Consider the following 18,886-nt stretch of genomic DNA (forward strand, 5'->3'; position numbering starts at 1 on the left):
AACAATACGTCAATATGTGACTTCTGAGCGAAACTGGTTTTATTTTCAATAACCTTTAACCATGTAGGTTAGACAAAGAGGAAGGGCCTTGGAAAAACGCAGAAGTAACGAGGCCATTTTCTATCAGGCGTAACGTGGGAGGGAGACCATGCAAAGGCCAGGTGACACCACGACAGCCAAGACAGTAGGTGACGACAGCCTCCCGACCTGCTGCCTGTCCACGGGATGGCTGACTTTGGCGTTGCACAGGCAAAGGTCTGGGGGTATTTTTTTCGTTCTTTCTTTTCCTTATCCTTTCTCGGGAGAGGGTTTTCTTGGATGCAGGACAAATGATGGGCGTAAGATTTTAATTCCTTTGAAGAGAAGTGTGATTTCTCTCCAAGCTGTCAGGAAACCCCTGGTTCCTCATTTTACTGGGAGGGCAGCAAAGCATGGCTGGTGAAGAACAGGGGGTTCCAGGGCGGAAGGGCATCCCTGCGCCCCCCCTGGGGTGCCTGACCCACATGTACCCTGTGCCAGCTGCTTCCTCAACATCAATCGTGCTCACGGGGAAGCCTCAGAACCCAGCCTGAATCCACCTGGCTCCAAATGATGCTGGAGCAGACCTTTCAGATTTGCTCTCTGCATTTAACCCCCCCATCCCCTCCAAAAAATTAGAAGGCTACTGATCTTCCCACATGAAAGCTTCCCCTGGAGGAAGCTTTGACTCCAGTCTCTCCCCACCAGCCTCAGTGCCAATCCTTTTCCAGCCCTCCCTGCTGTCCTGGGCCAGCTCCTCGGCCAGCTCCTCAGGGAGGGGCTGTCCTCATCAGTATCCAGGTTCTCAGAGCCAGCCCCAGAGCACTGTCGGTGTTTCCTTAAATAGGGGAACTCTAGGATTACTGGGAGACCTCACTGGAAGGAGGGCCGTGAAGACACACTAGGGTAAATCTGAAGGAGGCGGGCAGATGCCAAGGGGATGATACGGAAAGATGTGAATGGCACCTAAGGGTTGGAATTGGCTATAGGTCAGGATTACACTCAGTGAGGCTATGTCTAGGCTCAGAGCCAGCTAATTTATCTACATGGTCTTGATTTTTTTTTTTGAAAGATTTTATTTATTAATGAGAGACACAGAGAGAGAGGCAGAGACACAGGCAGAGGGAGAAGCAGGCTCCCTGGGGGAGCCCAATGTGGGACTCGATCCCAGGACCCCAGGATCACACCCGGAACCAAAGGCAGATGCTCAACCACTGAGCCACCCAGGCGTCACTACATGGCCTCATTTCAATCCCGACAGCAACCTTATGATCCCCAACTTGTTGAACGAGGAAACGTGGAGAGGTCCCATGGCCAGAAAGCAGTGGGGCCCACAGGCGATAAGGAGGTGCTGGGGTCCCTCTCTGCTTCTCCAAAGCCTGCTCAGAGGCAGTGTGGTACGGTGGCCACCCCCATGGACTCTGGAATCCACCTGCCTGGGCACAAATCCTGATTATATCCCTGAAGAGCTGTATGATGCCCAGCAAGTTACTCGGTCTTTACGCTTCTCAGTTTTTTTCAGCTAAAAAATATTGATAATGATAATCGTAGCTATCTCACAGAATCTCTGAAGATTAACTAAGCTAATGCTATATGTCACGAGTCAGCCGGCCCTGCCACTTGCTTTTGTAAATAAAGTTCTACCAGAACACAGCCACGTTCATTTGTTTACATATCATCTATGGTTGGGGTTGTCTTTTTGTGTTTGTTGTTGTTGTTGTTGTTGTTATTTGTTTTTTGCCACCACAGCCAAGTTGAGCAGTTGTGCCACAGACCATACGGCCCAAAGCCTAAAATACTTCTTACTTGGTTCTTTACAGAACAAGTTTGCTCACCCTCCCTATGCATGAAGAGCTTCTAATGGGGGTACACAGGAAGTGCTATGAGGGCAATTATTATTATTAAGCATTTGCCCCAGAGCCCCTCCATCAATATCCTCCCACCCCGAGGATAACCTGACTGACGGCGGGGGCGGGGGCACTGTATCAGGCTCTGGGAGCCAGGAAAGAACAAGAGAGAGAGGGTTCAAGCCTACTCCCGTGGGGCTTGTACAGTCTCACGGAGGAGACAAGGGAGTGACAACAAAGGAGGCCGTTACAAACCGTGACAAATCCTCTAAAGGAAACGAACAGGGTGTGAAGATAGAGAAACAGAAGCAGCCTCTGTAGACAGGAAGGCCTCCTGGAGGGGGTGATACTTGAACAGCGAGGGGAGGATGAGCAGGAGCAAGGGTGAGGAGTAGCAGGACCGACGCTGCAGGCAGAGGGCAGCAAGGGTAGCGGCCAGTTCTGGGAAAGGCCTTGGCGTGTTTGAGAAACAGAGAGGAGGCCCGTGTTGCCTAATGTCAGGGACAAGAGGAAGGACTGGGGGAGGTAGGGAAGAAGCCAGATCACATGGGCCTGGTCGCCCACAGGAAAGTCTGGGTTTGTTCTGAGATCAAAGGAACGGGAAGCAGCACGGGTATTCAGGGAGCTAATGGCAGTGTCTGCCTTGGGGCTGAAGAGACCACACCGGATGCGGCACAGAGAGCGGATGGTGAGGGCCGGGGTGCGGGGCGCGCAGGGGAGAGCAGTCAGGACACAGTGCAGCCGTCGGGGAAGACGGCATGGACCTGGACTATGGTGGTGGCAGGGAAATGGAGCATCAACTGACTGCATATGACGTTTGGAGGCAGGGAGGACCGGAGGCTGATGCCCTGATGTCAGGATCGGGCCTCAACACCTACATGGAGGTGCTGCTGTCCACTGAGATGGGGAAGAATGAGGGCAACGAGAGGGGGAGGTTGGGAGTCATTTGGGACCATAGGGAGAGAGCCCAGGCCCTTTTCCTGAAGACACCCCTTCACGTAGGAGACCATGACCTTGGTCCCCCCTTCACCTCAGTGCAACCTCCCTAAATATTCCCCTTTAGCTTCCTGTGTCCTTTTTTTTTTTTTTTTCCCAGATGTTATTTATTTATTCATGAAAGACACACAGGGAGGCAGAGACACAGGCAGAGGGAGGAGCAGGCTCCCTGTGGGGACCCGGATGTGGGATTCCATCCCAGGACCCCGGGATCACACCCCGTGATCCCCGAGCCGAAGGCAGATGTCCAACCGAAGGCAGACGTCCAATCGCAGAGCCACCCCGGTGCCCCTTCCTCTGTCTTTTTCACGCTTGTATGTGTTTCCTCGCTCACTCGTTTGCTGGGACCGCACTTTGCTCTTTCTGCACCCCTATATTCCTACCCCCCATCCCCTGGCCGGCCCAAAGTGATGGCGATGAGTGGCAGTTCTGATCACTGAGTGGAGCCCTGCGAGCCCGCCCGCTGTCCCCTCCCCTACAGTCAGCACCCCCATTAAGGCTCGAGTCACACGACAGCCCTGTGGGTGGGCCCGACTCATCTTCACTCCTTATGCAGAAGTTGCACCTATTTCCGTGAATTCCCCAGATACCAGCCAGCCCCTCCCCAACACTGGGCGCTGCTCCCCCTCGTCGGAGACCCTTAACTAAGCTAACTGCTCTTCCTCCCCCCACAGCTGCCTTTCTCCTTTCTCGTTCTCCTCCTCACCTCACCCGATGCTTTATTCCGAATTCAGGGTTACACCGGACTCACCCCCACCAAAAGTTCATTCACTCGGGACGTCTGGTGGCCCAGTAGTTGGGCGTCTGCCTTCGGCTCAGGGCGTGATCCCGCGGTCCCAGGATGGAGTCCCGTATCAGGCTCCTTGCATGGGGCCTGCTTCTCCCTCTGACTACGTCTCTGCCTCTCTCTCTGTGTTTCTCATGAATACATAAATAAAATCTTTAAAAAAAAAGTTCATTCACTCAATCACTTTTTGTAAATCCATCCTTTGCTGAGGGCCTGCTGTACACAGACACTGATGGGGAAAAGAGTGATGCAGCACTGAGGGGCTGGGGGTCTTCACGCCACCCCCTGCACCCCCCCATCACACTTCCTCCGACCAGCACCCCCAAGGGCCCCCTCCCCTCTCCCCCTCCCCCACCTTCCCTTCCTGGGTCCAGGTCAGTGCCTGCAGGCCTGCGTCCCCCTTAGGATCCCACAGGCACCTCCCTGCAGCCTTGCCTCCTCCCCCAGTTCTCTGTACCCTGCCCTTGAATAAGCTGGGGAGCCCGAATCATCTGGGTGTTGGGGGGGAGGGGGGTGCCCTAGGGAGTTTGGAAAAGCGTATTATATTAGTTCAACGACCTAAACTGTAATCACACAAGCAGACTTGCCAATTAGCCTGCCCTAAATCACGGCCCTCCTGCCCTTTATGTGGCATTTAGTACTTCCTCCTTGAAACCCCCTGAGCCCTTGGCCGTGGGGACACTGTGCTGTGTGGTCTTCTCCCCGCCCTGACCACGCTTCTGCAGGGCTCCCTGCGGGACTCCCCTGAGTCTGGGTCAGCCTCTGTCCCTCATTCCTGCCAAACTCCCACCCCTCCTCCTGGGAAAGGCCGCCGCATCCCAACCAGACTTCTTTCCAAATGTGGGTGGGAGTCCCTACTTCATGGCATCCTGGGGCGTCATTGCAGCCTTACGGTCTTCTCGCCCTCTCCCTTCCCAACCATCCTGTCTTCTCCCATACACAGGGAGACAAGGAGCCCAGGGGCCCAGCTGGTGGAGCCACGTGGCAGCTTGGATGCACAGCCAACAGACAAGGGGTTGAGACCAGGCTCGCAATTCAAAAGCCTTGGCCCGGGCCCACCCTCCCTGGCCTATGGGTGCTCCAGGGAAAGGGGAGAGGCCTGAGACCTCCTAGACAGGATACAGAACAGACGTGGCAGGTGGATTCAGAAGTCTCGGCCTGACCTTTTGGTGGCTTTTAGCTACCAAAGGCCAACATCACTCTAGCTGTGCCCCGTCTCTCCCACAGGCTCATGCACAGCTGCCTCTGTGCTAGGGTCACAGCTCCAAAGCTGACCACAGACGTGGACACACTACTGCCCACTGCCTCAGAGCCGGGAGAGGCTGTGGCTGGGCCACGGGTCAATGTTGTGCGAGAGGCAGACAGAGCAATCCACTCCTGACCAGCGGCGAGGCCAGCTCTGGCCCCGGGCCCAGGGAGGAAGTGGATGGGACCCGAGGTGACCCTCTCATGCCAGCTCTGTACTGTGGCAGTATACAGCCTAGAAGCTTCCTGAGGTCTGCTACTCCAGGTGTACCGCAGATGCCCAGGCCACACCTGGGTGGGCATCCTAGAGTCCCCCTCACCCAATGCTGTAGCCCCTCACACAACCCTGGACGTCGGGTTCTTGGGATCAGGACGGCAGAAGAGGGAGAGAAGGAAGGGAGCATGGGGGGGGGGGTGTCCCAAGAGAAAGAGAAAGAATTTGAAAAAATGGCTTCCCCCCCCAACAACTGAGCCAGTCAACTGTGAGAGGGCTTAGGGGATCGGCTAGCCAAGGGTGTCGCAGCTTTTTAAAAAACTGAAACTCATCAAACCAAATCTCACGCAGAAACATCAGTAAATAAAAATGTGTACGGGGGCACTATTTTGGTTGCAGCAAGGCCTGTTGGGTTTCCTCCGATCTATAGCCCTCCGACAACTTTTTTGGGTAATCTTAGGGGTTCCACGATTTGATGTTTTTCAAGATAATCATCATAACACTACCACTTACACACACCAGTACTTAGCTGTTTCTATTTTTACATACAACATCGTACCCAGTCCTCACACGAACCCTGTGGCAATATTAGCATCGTCACCTCTCGGATGAAGTACCCGGGGCCTGAGCTGTCAAGCAACTTGCCCCAAATCGCGCACAGCTAGCACGTGGTGGAGCAGGAATGTCACTCCAGGCTTCCTGACTCCAAATCCAGTGCTCTTCACCCTGTGTCATGGCCAGAGGAAAATGTACCAACACCCCACCCGACCCCAAGACGGAGGTCTGGGTGAGAGGCAGCACAGCTGGGAGACCAGCTCTGGAGTCAGGCGCCGCTGGTTCAGTCCCTTACCTGTGTCATCTCATCTTCATCCAGAACATTGGACAATAATAGTACCTGCCTCTAAGGCTTGGAGTGAAGATCAAATGTGTAATTCACACAGTGCCTGACACATCAATAAGCACTTAATATCCACGCATGTCCACCCTTCACTCCTTAGTCAGCATTTATTCAGCGCCTGCTGTATGCAGAACACTTGCCTCATTCTACTGTGTGTATGTGTGTGGGGGGGGGGATCCCAAGTTGCCAGACAGTTCCCGTTCCCAGACAGTTCAGTCCGGGTGGGGACCATGCCTATCTACAAAATACAAACGTATGCCCTCGAGTATGCCCTGGAGCATGATAAAGGTGCTGGCTGGGACACCTTACCCCAGAGAAGCAGACCTCTGTTTGGGGAGCCTACTTGTTGCAATATTGTAGCCCACCCTATGGAGGTATTTCAGAATTGGGATCTCTTGGTATAGGTAGAAGTCGGCTTGGGTTTTTTTTTTTAATTTTATTTATTTATTCATGAGAGTAATAATGTGTGTGAGAGAGAGGCAGAGACTAGAAGGAAAAGCAGGCTCCATGCAGGGAGCCTGGCGTGGGACTCAATCCGGGGTCTCAAGAATCAGGCCCTGGGCTGAAGGCAGCGCTAAACTGCTGTGCCACCTGGGCTGCCCCTAGAAGTCTGCTTGTTAAGCAAGTTTCTGGGCAGGATTCTATAGCAGGTTACCATGTGAGAAGCACAGAGCTAGACCATTGGGCCAGCTCTCAGATCCCTCCTCCTCCTCCCCCCCCTCCTCCTTCTCCCCCTTCCCCCCCTCCCCTGTCCTCCTCCTCCTCCTCCCCACCAGTTGCTCCTCATTTCCCCATGGTTCAGAGGCCCCAGGCTGGTGCTGGACCTCTTTTGTGTGTCTCCATTCTCATTCTCCTGGTGTGCTCACCTTGGCTCCTGCCTTAGATGCCATCCGTGGCTGACAGCGCCCCGACGTCTATCTGCAGTCTGGACCTCTCTTCATTCCAACTGCCTGGCCCACACCTCCATGTTCGTTCACCAGGCACCTCAATAGCAACACAGCCAACCCCGCCCGACCTGCTCCTCCCACAGCCTTCCTCCACCTCAGGAAAATGGTGCCACCAATCACCCTACTATTTGGACCAAAACTTTGGAGTCACTCTTGGCTCTGCTTACTGTGTACCCCACAACACAAATCCTCCCAGCTCTTCTTCCAGATATCTCAAACTGCTGCTCCCCACTTTCAGCACAGCCACTCTGCTCTAAGCTGGCATCATCCCCCCACTGGAAACAGCGTGAATCTCTTAGCTGGCCTCCTGCCTCTGCCCTTCCCTGTACGGCCCACCCACACCCCAGCAGCCAGAGCCATCCTTTTAAAAACAGAAGTCAGATATGCCACTCGTCTGCTCCAACGGCCTCATCCCTCAGGGTTAAAGCCGCTGTCCTTGGGAGTCCTACAGGGTCTGGCCTGTCCTCATTTTCTAGCACTCTCCTCCTGGTCACACATCCCAGCCACACTGGCCTCGCTTCTTCTTGACGAGTACAAGCGCCTTTACGTGCTTCTGTTCCCCTGATGCCTGAACGGCTTGTTCCCACCCTTCAGGTACCTGCTCAAACGCTACGTCACAAGTGAGGCCTTCACTTGGAAACACAACATCCCGACTGAGGTGTTTTCCTCCAAAGCACCCGCCACCATCAGGCATGTTATAGGTTGACCTCTTTACTGCCTATCTTCCCCGGCCAGAATACAACCTCCGGGACGGCAGAGGGGTTCCTTCTGTTTCCTGGGGTACCGACACTTGGAACCGTGCACATGAGAGGTACGCCATAGAGGCTTACAGAAAGACTGAAGGGCTCCCTTAGGACACTCTTCTGCAGAAAGTGGGGAAGCTTCTTTCCCACCTAGCCTGCTTCCCGGGGCCTAAACCTTCTCACCTCAACTGTTAAGTCCTGAAATCCCACCAGGTCCAGCTGGACAGGGTGGCTGCCTCGGGGAGGGGTAGTCAGCGTCAGGAGGGGAGGGTCTAGCCACACAGGGCTGGCAACACCAAGTTTGAGCCCCGCTCCTTACTCCCCGCTAACGCAAACTAGCCCCTGGTGAGGTGTCACGGAGGGACCCAGGTACCTGGGAAGGAGGGGAGAATGCTGAGAAGGATTTGGAAAGGTAGACAGGCCGACAATTCAATCAATTAACATGCATGAGGCCCTCACCCACGAGCCTCACAAGGTGCTAGAGAGCCGAAATCACGTTTGCTGGGGTTCCTTTTCTGGAGGCTTCATCATGCGGACAGGTAACAGAGTTTGAGGCCAGGTTTTCCTTTTCAGCTTATTCTCTTGTTTTCAGTATCTCTTTCAAACCTTTCTCTTTTCCACAAACCTTGATCATGCCCCAGCTCCCCCCCCTCCAACCCCCCTCATCAACCACTCCCCCCCTCCGCCGTCTCACCCAGAAACTTCACTTCCTACTGCACAGAAAAAAATAGAAATCTTCAGACCAGAACGACCTCCACTTCCTGCCACCAGACCTGCGTGTCTCCCTGTGCAGGGCCCTGCTCTGCTCTCTCCCTCCCAGGGCGTGTTAGAGGGGACCTGAATCAGGCCAACCTCTCCACCTGTCCTGAGCTCCTGCCTTCTGGGGGGCTTCCCATCCCTCGTCACTCACCCCACCGTCCTCATCGCCAACCTCTCCCTGTCAGCTGGCTCCTTCCCACTGAGCCTTCACACAGGTCCCTCCAGAGATGAAAGCAAAGCTAAAAATCCTCACTCGCACATTTCTCGAAAGTTCGAGCTCTCTCCTTCCTCTCACGGCCACTTCTTCGTTCACCCTCACCCTCACGCAGTGGAGGGAGTGTCTCCATGGGCGTCTCTTCAACCCAGTCCTCAGCCGGCATGGGCCTGGCTCACCCCCACACCCCTTCCCCACACCACCCAAAGCAGCGATGGCCGGGTCACAAGGCCAAAGGCCCATTTTCAACCTTCATCCTACCTGGCTTCTCAGCAACGTCTGACATTGTTGCCCACCAAACCCCCATCCCCCAACACACTACTCTCCCTTTAGCTTCCCCGAAACCACACTGTCCAACATCAGAGACAGCGTGTGAACTAACGACTCCCCACCCTGGGCCTCCTCTGCACCCAGACTCGCATTTGGGCTGCCTACCCGCTGCCTCCTTCTGACTGACTTGCAGGCCCTCTGAAGCCAACACATCCCAAGCTGAACCAATTTCCCCTCTCCTCAGTTGCTCTCCCCAGAGCTCCCTCTTGGTGAAGACCCACTCTTTCTCTTCCTGCTGTTGCCAGCTGCCTGGCATCATCGGGCCAAGGCTTCCTTCTCCTCCCCCCCCACCCCCCATCCTATCAGTCAAGGAGGCCTCCTGAGAGGACCTGATGGGTACATTCCGTCTCCTTCTCTCCACCCCCACAACCAACACCCCGGTGCAAGCCACCACCCCTGTCACCCGGGCCACAGCGCAGCCTCCTACAAGCAGCCTCCCTCACCCACTCGCTCCTCCAGAGCATTTTTCACACAGAGCCTAACAGAGCTTCTGAAACACCGAGCTACGTCACTCACACCATCTTTTCACGGCCTCCTCGTCCCCTTAACGTCCCAAAGCCCTCACACATGCTGCAGCGGTCCTGCCCACATCTCCAGTGTCCTCTGCGCGCCCCCTCCTTCCCCACCCCTTCTTCTCCATCCTCCCCGGTCTCCCTGCCACTCTTCATTCAAACCAGCGGCCAACCTGCCCCCCTGAGGGCCTTCACCCCTAAGGCTGCTCCCCCTTTGCTCAAGCTGTGGTCTCTGCTGGAAACAACCTCCCTGAGGCCCAGCCTCAGCCTCACACACGCAGCTAAGCCTTCACACGCCTCCGCAGTCAGATTAGGTCCCCTCCTCACCTATTTATCACCACACTGTACTTCTCCTTTGTAGCACTATGATCATAATTCATTTTGTATGTATTTATCTTTATGTAATTATCTGTTCGCTATTAGTCTACACCAGCAAACAGAAAGCAGGGCCGGGGCCGTATCTTTTTCAAGGTGCTGGCATAGAGCAGGTGCTCTGATATCTGAGTGAATTAATAGCTGCTTTGGGTGCCTAAAATGTGCTAGAAGCTTCACGTGGGATGTTCCACTTTGCACAGCCGCCCAATGAGGTATGAGCACTAGTTATAATATTCATGTGCACATTCTACCGATTAGGATTATATAAACCTGTTCAGGGTAACATGGGTAGTAAGTGCTGGCTTTACCTCCCACTGGTCTCCTCATGGCCACTACGCTATACCTCCCTGTACTCCCACAGGCTCACTCAGTGCCTGACACATGGTAGGAGCTCAACCAAGAGGGGTAGATGGAGTACCTACTACATCACCTCTTTGGCCCTCACAGTTGCCCTTGAGAAGAATTATAATTCCCCTCTTCCAAATGAGAGAAGATGGGAGCCCAGGGGTTCAAAGGGTCACTCAGCAGTAGTTGGCCATGCCAGGCTGGTCCTAGGTCTCCTGGCTCCTCTCTCGAGTTATTATCTCCACAGCTTGGCATAGATGGGTGGAATTCTGTAGGAAAACTGAGCAGAAAACAGGTAACATAGCAGACCTGAGACTGCCATCTTAGAAAGTTCTGCTTCCAAGGATGGCCTCTGGTTAACGTCTCAGAGGACAGATTTGCGGCAGGTTCTCCTAACTGATGAGGGTGGCTCACTGAGCCCAAACTGTTTTTGGTGGTTTGTGGTTTTTGCTAAGCATCTGTTCTTCATCCGAAAGTCTGGAATTTTGGTATACGTTAGGCAGAGGATGCCTACCTGACTGGTCCTCAATAAAAACCCGGGGCACTGAGTCTCTGATGAGCTTCCCTGCTGGACAACATGTCACATGTTGTCACAATTCAGTGCTGGAGGAATTATGTGATTCTATGTGATGTTGCTGGATGGGGGTGTGGGGTGGGGGGACTCGGAGCTTGCTCCTGGCTTCCTCTGGTCTTTGCCCCATATGCCTTTTTCCTTTGCTGATTTTGCTTTCTATCCTTCCACTGTAATGAGTCGTAGCTGTGTCCTGTATGCTGAATCCCGTGAGTCCTCGGAGACTATCATGGAACCTGGGTATGGTCTTGGGGAAGCACTCCTAACACGAGATGAATCTGAGTTTTCTTTAAGAAGGTGAGGGGCATGAACTAGTAGATTAAAGCAGGAGGCATTCTAGGCAGAAGAAACGATATGAAGAAAATTAGGAACGGATAAGTCAGCTGGACATTTAACACAGCCAAGCAGAGCTGACGTGGACAGAATCAAGCATTGGCTGCAGGGTGGGAGACACGGCTGTTGGAGAAGTCACGCTTGTTTGCACGATCCAGCATCGGTGAAGTGAACCAGTTGAAGTCCCACATATGGGGATCCCTGGGTGGCTCAGCGGTTTAATGCCTGCCTTTGGCCCAGGGCGTGATCCTGGAGACCCGGGATCGAGTCCCATATCAGGCTCTCTGCATGGAGCCTACTTCTCCCTCTGCCTGTGTCTCTGCCTCTCTCTCTTTGTCTCTCTGTCTCTCACAAATACATAAATGAGATCTTAAAAAAAAAATCCCACATATGGAATCAGTGTCAAGGAAGGGTTGAAAGAAATTAGTGTCTGGCTGTCCAGAGCTAATATCCATGGTGTCAGACACTTCTCCAAAAGGTCTCCAGAAAGTGCCACAGAGCAGCGGAAGAAGCAACATCCCAAATTACTGGCTTTTCCAAATAAACCACCTCGATATGAGGCAATCAGTCTGCTCCAGAATAACCTCCTTCCCATCCATGAGGGGCAACCATTTGCTGCTTCCTTTATCCCTCTGACATGCCTCTGCCCATCGCAGGATACCTCTGATACCTCCGCCTCTCCTCGCTCCTCAGGAGGGCTTCCTGGCACAACCCCACCCAACTGCTGAATCACTGCTTTTATTCTGCAACTACGTAGCACTTACGCCTTCCCCTTATGTTAACTTATTTGCCTTGAACCCAGGGAAGCATGGTAAATTTTCCTAGGTTGTATCATAGGTATCTGCCCAGCCTCTTCCTCAGAATCTTAATGTCAGGAAGGCAGAAGAGGGACTTTCATGACCGTCTGCCTTCACCCCACCCACTTATCCTCCACCCTTCAGCGCCGAGGGCCCCTCTAACGGAGGGCTCAGCACGCAGCCTGGCTGTTCCAAGCCCCCAGCCCGGGGAAGGGAGCACAGAAAGGGCTCCTCCGGCTGCAGCTTTGCACCCAGTCACCTTCGCTCCACATCCTGCTCTGACTGCGTAGCTGGATCCCACTAAAGGGATGGCCCTGCGCCGGGTAATCAAGCCAGTGCCTGCATTTTGCTTTCCAAATCCATCCTAGCTCTCCTGCTGGGTCCCTGATTCACCTCTACCCAGCACTCTTTTCCCTACCCAGCTGCTCTGCCCACAGATTATTCTAGAGACTGGAATCCTGCCCCTGAAACCTACTCCCTGGGGGGCCGGGCCTCCATTATCTGCTGCTGTCTGCCCTCTTCTCTGCCCTCTGCCTGCCAAGGGCTTGTCCCAGCTTATCCCCCCCACGGCCCACCCCGTCCCAGCTCACGTCCTCCTGTCCCCCACCCCCACCCCCAGGCCGGCCTGGTCTAGCGAGCAAAGAGGCAGCAACAGGCTAGTTTGAATGGTGGTCTGCCCAGGCACTCGGCCATTCTTTTGTTTGTCTGTTTTTAATCTAAATTCGAATGCCTTTAAGCTGGACACACATTTTCCACCTCCCCAGAGACCCCGCAATTCCCTACTGCCCTCAAACACGGGGAAGGAGAAAACCAGCTTTCCTGAGGCTCTGTGTACCTACGGGCTCATTTAGTCTTCCACCAACCTCAAGTGAGCGACATGACTATGTCTCTGCAGAAACCCTGAGGCTCAGGGAAGCGGGACAACTTGCCCCAGTCCTACAACCACAGCCAGCAAGCCCTAAATTCAGATGCGAACCCAGGCCTCCCAGCTTCCGAAGTCCCCACTATCTCCACTTCGCGAAGGTGGCCAGGCCGGGCGGGCCCACGGGAGGCCAGGAGAGCACGTGCGTGCACAATTAAGGTAGAGAGGAGAGAGGTGGAGGGGATGCGAACCCAGGGAGCAGCCCCGGTGACCAGAAGTGGCTGTGGGAGGCAGGCCAGAGGCCACTGCGGGAGAACAGTGGCGTCTACGCGGGCTAGGGAGAACCCAGAGGAAAAGACGGCTTGGCACGAGTGCGTAAGGGGCTCCTGAAACATCATGGTGAAGATTCTGTGTGTCAAACCGAACTGGCCAGGAAGAGAGCCGGGAGAGGGAGAGAAAGCCTTCCTTGAGAGCGTCGGGTCAGGCCTGGGGAGAGCGGGGCACAGGGCGGAGAGGCCGGGCCCGAGGACGCAGCCCGGGCCTCACACTGCAGGGACGAGAAGCTCGAGGTCAAGGAAGGGAACGTCCGTGGGGACAGTGGGGCACCCTCCAAGGAGAGGGGCAACAGCTGCAGGCAGGCTGGCGACCGAGGATTACCGGGGCCCAGAAATCCTCGGGCCACCCAAGCAGGTGTGCGGCGCTGAGTGAGGGATCCGGCGTAAGTGCAAGGGCTGGCCGCTCTTTCCAGAGGCTTCTCAGTGAGAGGGAGAGTAGAGGAGCGGCAGATGCACGGGGTCTTCCTGTTTAACAGAGGCTGAACCAGTGGGACAGGGAAGGGGTCAGCGCTAGGGGGACAGTGCAGGGAACCGGTCGGGGGGGGGGGGGTGCTGACTCAGGGGTGTAGGTGGAGAAGGTGTTCTCCCGTGGGTCAGGAGAGTACCTTATCCCTGAGAGAAAACAGACCCTGGGGGAAGCCCCACGGATGTTCTGAACCGGTGAGCAGAGAAGCCGGTGGGGCGCGTGTCCAGCCATGAGGCACGGGTCGCTGCCGAAAGTGAGGTGGGCCCCCCTCCCTGCTCACATCCCCCCGGAAGGGGCGCTCCCCGGGCCCCGAGATCCAATGCAAGGGGGCCCCCAGACCCTGCAGGTACGTGCAGGCGCCCCCTGCTCTTGCTACGGCCCGACCGAAGCCTGTACGGGCACCTGCCTCCAGATAACAACGTGCAGACTCATCACTGTCGCTGCAAATGGATTTCAAATTTTTCTATCAGGACTGATGAGTATTTTCACTTTTATTTCCTCTCTGGACCTCCAGCTCACTTCCTCACAAGACAGGGCCCGCCGGGGGCCATGTGGATCACTGGCCCTGTGATCCTCCAAATAAAGCCTTCCTCTGGCAAAGCAACAAATGCAGTGGGGCCTAACCCTGGCCTCAGTGGCCGCAGGAACCCTCCAACCCCGGGGATCACTTGTGCCCTGTGGCATGTTCCCCTCTACCCCCAGCACACACGCAGATACACACCCAGCTCTGCTGGGGTGATGACTCCTGCCCCAGAGGAACCTCAGTAAGAGCTACCATCTGGGCAGAGAAAGCCCCGTGGACACTGGTTGCCACCACTCCCCCCACCCCCACCCCGCCTAGCAGCTCTTAAAGACCCTGGCTCAGTGACCAAGGCGTCAGGCAGCCTCTGATGAATGCCTCTCTGGGTCCCTGCCGCCCCTCCTCCCCAGGATCCTGGCTTCCTCTAGCTGAGGTAACCGAGGAGCACAGGATTTAGAGTCAAAAGATTTGGGCTGGGGGTCCCGGCTGGTCCCTACATTCTGCAAAATCCTGCCATCATGTCTGAGCCCCGTTTTGCAAGCAGCTCAGTGGAAGCCACGGCACCTGCCTCTCCCTTCTCTCAGGGAGGCAGTAAGAGGTTAGTCGTAAGAAAGGCTATTTTCGAGGAGTGCAGGGTCCTCCAGATTTCTGGGGCCTAAGCAAGTCCTGCTGGCAGCCCAGTCTCTCTAGAGCCCCACCCAGCGCACGCTCCCCAGCCTTCAGCTGCTGGCAGCTCAGGGCCCAGGGGGGACAGCTCAAATGAACTGGATGCAAGCATTTGTTTAGGCCTACTCTATGCCAGATTCCAGAATACAAACCAGAACAGACACGGGTCTTACCCGAGTTCACTCAGCTAGGGCAGAGCTAACAGAGCGAGCATCTGTTTGCAAGGTGGTGGTGGTGGTGGTGGGGATACAGTCTCCCGGAGAACCCGCTCCATGTCGTTGGGAAGAGACCAGACATGCGTCATGGGCGTCCAGGCTGAGGAGGAGGTGGGCACACTTAGCTCCCTGAGAAACCAGGGTGGGGGCCTGGAGCCGAGGAACCAGACCCTCTAGAGCCCCTGGCCTGGCCCAGCACTGGAGCCTGAAGGGTTTGTTTTATTTTTTAAGATTTTATTTATTCATGAGAGACAGAGAGAGAGAGAGAGAGAGAGAGAGAGGCAGAGACACAGGCAGAGGGAGAAGCAGGCTCCTTGCAAGGAGCCTGATGCAGGACTTGATCCCAGGACCCCAGGAACACATCCTGAGCCGAAGGCAGACACTCAACCGCTGAGCCACCCAGGTGTCCCCAAAGGGTTATTTATACTCAGTGCTTCACGCTTACCATCTGGGAGATGTGGAGAATAATCCTGCTTTGGCCTGACTCACTAGAAGATCATGGAGGACAAAACGAGAACAGCAATGAGAAAATGCTTTAAAAAGGAAAGCGCTTTATAAACATGGAATTATTATTTTTTTCAGGGTCCTCCGCAGTGAAAGCTGAGATAATAAGATCTGTTTGTCTAAATGCTGCCGAGCCTCTCCCATGGCTACCCTAACGGCACTGACTCAGAGGCAGCCAGCCCCGTCGCTCTGCAAATCACCCTCACCGGAATATCCCAGCTGCTACGCTTGGTACGTCCAGTGGATGGGGCCTCCTCTCCAGACCCTGCCATCCAGGGCCAATGGGTCTCAGGTGACAGCTTGCTGACAGATGGAAACACTGCGTATCATCCTACTCCCACTGCCACAGACCTCAGCTCAGAGACCTGAGAAGGCCAGCTCCTCCACCACTGCCTCTCCGGCAGGACATCCAGAGGCTGCCTGGGATAGGAGACTTCCTTCTGTGTCCAGGACCTGGGGAGGGAGATTCCAGGACCCTAGTGCCTACCCATTCCACACTGTTCAACACAAAACAGTAACAAAAAAAAAAAAAAAAACAAGAAAAAGGGGCAGCCCGGGTGGCTCAGGGGTTTAGCGCTGCTTTCAGCCCAGGGCGTGATCCTGGAGACCAGAGATCGAGTCCCACGTCGGGCTCCCTGCTTGGAGCCTGCTTCTCCCTCTGCCTGTGTTTCTGCCTCTCTCTCTCTCTCTCTCTCTGTGTGTGTCTCATGAATAAATAAATCAAATCTTTAAAAAATAAAAAACAAAGAAGTCTACAAGGGCTGGGTACTTTCTGTTTCCATCTCACATCCATCTTCCCTGCAGCAATGCCCATCCAGTGCAAAGTGGAATAGAATGGGGGGTGGGGGAGCGTTCAGATGATAACGTTTTCACCCAAACCATCATCCACTGTGCTAACACCCTTTCATCTGCTTCGTGAGAGGGCAGAGAGGCCAGCTGCACTCTGGATTTGAGAGGTGTCTTACCCGGCCTTTCTGGGCCTAAAACTCTCTCTCACACACACACTGAACGACACGGTCTAGGCCCAGAAGTTCCTTCACATCTTTTGCATTTTTGTCTTCCGGGGCCCTTTTAAAAATGCAAACCGTCCCTGGAGGAACAAACCATATTTCAGTGGCCCCAGCTCCACGGCACCTGTGCCCAATAAATATTTACTGAATTAAGCTGGTGACCAGATGCCTGTCCTCCCAGGCCACAGGGTGGGACCCAGGGCGGGGGCGGCCGGGCTGCGGGGGGCCACGCCTCCCCATCTACCTCACCGCTCGCCTCCAGCAGCCCCACCAGCCACAGCGAGATAACTGTGTTCAGGGAAAGTAAATCTGAAATAGCCAAATATGGAAACTGCAGGAGAGGGCAGAGGCAGCCGAGAAAGTCGGCGGCGGCACAGCGGCCCGGGGGAGTCAGCCACAAGGGCAGGGCCCCAGCGTTCCCTTAAAGTTCTCGGAACTGCCAGACCCCTGCAGGCACAGGGGGAGGCGACCTGGTCAGGAAAACCCAGATTCCCCCGACTATCCGGGTGTCCCTGGGCACCCCAGTCACCTCCCCGAACCCTGGTTTCCTCCAAGAGCCCCGTGAGCTCAGCTTGGGGGGGTGGTGCTGGGTTGGGCTGGGCTGTTTCTAAACGAGCACGCTCAATCCAACAGTTTGTGGAGGTTTGCATTCATTCCAATATTCCAGTTTCACCCCGGGGGGCTCTGGCTGGAGAAGTCCTGCAGGAGTGGGGCGGGGGGGGGGTGCCCGGGGTCCGCGGGGAGAGCCCGGGGTCTGCAGGGCGCGCGAACCGGGCTCGCCCGAAGCCCCCACCCCTCCTGCGTCCCCCGGCCTGAACCTGCTCGCTCCCCCGCTCGGCACCCCCAGTCCGCGTCCACACCACACCCGCTCGGAGCCCCCGCCCCGGCCCCGCCGCCCCGCGCGCACCCCCGCGCCCTCCCCGGGCCGCTCGGGGCGCAGGACTCGCTGGACTCGGCGGGCGGGGCGGGCGGGGCGGGCGGCCAGGCCCGGGGAGGGGGCTGCGGGGCTCGTGCCGCTGCGGCGCTTTCGGTTTCGAAGCAAACGGGACGGGCCGAAAAGCGCTCCCCGGTCCCCTCACTGCAGCCTGCGCCGCGGGGCTCATCCCCGGGCGGCGACCCGCCGGGACTCACGTGTGGCTCCGCGCGAGCGCTCGGGCGGCTCCAGGCGGCGGCCGGCGACCAGGCGGGGGCGAGGCTCTCAGCCCCGGGGCCCTGCGCGCCGACCCGGGCCGGGGACAACGGAGGGCGGGCCGGCCCCCGGGGGCGGGGCCTGGGCGGGGCCGGCGGGCGGTCGGGGCGCGGGGGCGAGGGGCGAGGGGCGCGGGGCGAGGGGCGCAGGGGCGAGGGGTGCGGGGCAAGGGGCGAAGGGCGCAGGGACGAGGGGTGCGGGGCGAGGGGCGCAGGGGCGAGGGGTGCGGGGCGCAGGGGCCAGGGGCGCGGGACGAGGGGCGCAGGGACAAGGGACGAGAGGCGCAGGGACGAGGGGCGTGGGGACGAGGGGTGTGGGGCAGGGTGACGAGGGGTGTGGGGCGCAGGGGCGAGGGGCGCAGGGGCGAGGGGTGCGGGACGAGGGGCGAGGGGCGCAGGGACGAGGGGTGCGGGGCGAGGGGCGCAGGGGCGAGGGGTGCGGGGCGTGGGACGAGGGGCGCGGGGTGCGGGGCGAGGAGTGCAGGGGTGTGGGACAAAGGGGCGCGGGGTCGTGAGGCGAGGGGCAAAGGGGCGCGGGGCGCAGGGACGAGAAGCGCGTGGGGGCGGGGGCGAGGGGGCGGGGGCGAGGGGGCGAGGGCGCGGGGCGCAGAGGCGAGGGGTGCGGGGCGAGGGGCGCAGGGGCGAGGGGTGCGGGGCGAGGGGCGCGGGGGCGAGGGGTGCGGGGCGAGGGGCGCAGGGGCGAGGGGTGCGGGGCAAGGGGCGCAGGGGCGAGGGGCGCAGGGGCGCGGGACGAGGGGCGCAGGGACAAGGGACGAGAGGCGCAGGGACAAGGGGCGCGGGGACGAGGGGTGTGGGGCGCGGGGACGAGGGGTGTGGGGCGAGGGGCGCAGGGGCGACGGGCGCGGGACGAGGGGCACAGGGGTGAGGGGCGCAGGGGTGAGGGGTGCGGGGCGAGGGGCGCAGGGACGAGGGGTGCGGGGCGTGGGACGAGGGGTGCGGGGCGAGGGGTGCAGGGGCGAGGGGCGTGGGACGAGGGGCGCAGAGGCGAGGGGCGCGGGGCAAAGGGGCGCGGGGTCATGAGGCGCGGGGCAAGGGGGCGCGGGGCACAGGGACGAGAAGCGCGTGGGGGCGGGGGCGAGGGGGCGAGGGCGCGGGGCGCAGAGGCGAGGCGTCCGGGGAAGAGGGGCGCGGGGGCGGGGGGGGGCGCGGGGGCCCGGGGCAAGGTGCG

At 57.4% G+C, this 18,886-nt stretch overlaps 1 protein-coding gene across 2 annotated transcripts in view; it reads right to left on the reverse strand.

Moving 5' to 3' along the window:
- The window catches only part of TRAF5 (TNF receptor associated factor 5), a 47,523-nt gene extending 29,768 nt beyond the window's left edge, over nucleotides 1-17,755 (reverse strand). Inside the window, exon 1 of one of the 2 annotated variants that reach the window (XM_072831160.1) lies at nucleotides 17,641-17,755. The gene's annotated coding sequence lies outside the window, so the exon portion shown is untranslated. Of the gene's footprint in view, nucleotides 1-14,953; nucleotides 15,062-17,640 lie in introns of those variants that run through there. The other variant, XM_072831161.1, reaches the window with a different exon arrangement.
- Between the last annotated feature and the right edge of the window lie 1,131 nt (nucleotides 17,756-18,886).

This window comes from Canis lupus, chromosome 6 (genome assembly GCF_048164855.1).
Source record: "Canis lupus baileyi chromosome 6, mCanLup2.hap1, whole genome shotgun sequence".
Lineage (NCBI taxonomy): Eukaryota > Metazoa > Chordata > Mammalia > Carnivora > Canidae > Canis > Canis lupus.